This window comes from Zerene cesonia, chromosome 10, assembly GCF_012273895.1.
Source record: "Zerene cesonia ecotype Mississippi chromosome 10, Zerene_cesonia_1.1, whole genome shotgun sequence".
Lineage (NCBI taxonomy): Eukaryota > Metazoa > Arthropoda > Insecta > Lepidoptera > Pieridae > Zerene > Zerene cesonia.
In genome coordinates, this window is record NC_052111.1 from 6,858,512 (window position 1) to 6,859,871 (window position 1,360).

Consider the following 1,360-nt stretch of genomic DNA (forward strand, 5'->3'; position numbering starts at 1 on the left):
AAATAAATATATTTGTGGAATTATAACTCGCGATAATTGAACTAATGTTAAAGCGTTTAATTCATCAAAAGCCTTGATGTTTGAGGTAGTTACTATTTTACTATGGTTATGGTATTTTTGTACATATGTTTACTTGTTATTAATAAGTGATCTTCTTCAACACCAAATAGTCGCTTGACAGATGCTGTATGACCGACATTTTATCCCAATTAGCAAGACAATTCATCCTCCAAAAAGGTTTCTTCAATCTTTATAACAATGATTCTCAAAACAATACTTGATAATTAGGTAAAATTCTGGTAAATTTGTAATTGACCCACTAACAGCATTTTACTTCTGCAGAACTATAGAAAGAGAGGAAACAGCAAAGGTACCTCGTGTTTTTTTCATATACTTTTCTATAATTTATTGTGGTAGACAAATAGCATTGCTGAGAAATTTTGAAAGAATAGAAAAAAATTGATCACGAGGCAGGATTCGAACCTGCGTATCTTGCCTAATCGTAGCAAGATACGCAGGTTCGAATCCTGCCTCGTGATCAAATATTTTCTATTCTTTCAAAATTTCTTATTTATAAAGCATTTCAATGCTATAAAACTAAAAATTAAAAATAGCATTGCTTCTGAAATGTTTCATGTTATCTGCTGTGAGTATTAACTCACCTCATCATCAACTCATATATGTTCCCACTGCTGGGACACAGGCCTCCTATGAGGGTTCAGGCCTTAATCCACCACAGGGATGCCAGATGTCACATGTTATCGAACTTTTGAATTCTCGGACATGCCGGTTTCCTCACGATGTTTTCCTACACCGCTTCGAGCAGTGGTGATGTTATCCACGTGTGCAGATAAAATAAGAAATCAATTTATTTCCTGCACGTTCACCTGGTCTTTTTTTTTTTTTTTTATTTTTTTTTTTTAATTTATTAATTTAGCTTGGGTGTGTTGTTACATATATGTGGAACTCTCCTGATAAGTTTAAAAAACCTGTAGTAGGAGAGTTCCCTCTTCCTCAATTGAAGATTACATGTGCTGTTTTTTTGTTTATTTTCTTTCGATTAAATGATTTTACTGTAATAAATGGATAGAATACATATAAGAGTAAATAAATAAATAAGATAAAATAAATAAAATAAAAAAAAAATAATAATAGTAGTAATAATAAATACAATTTATATAAATATAAATACTCATATTAAAATAATATAAAATAATGTTTAATTTGTCACTCTCGTGCAGTGTAATTTAGTATTTTTAATAATTTTTATTAAATAATTTATATTATCAAACGTTCGGCGTCTTCATAAGTTACACTTTTAAGCCAGTTGTGCACTGTTTTCTTACAATCCGCATAGGAC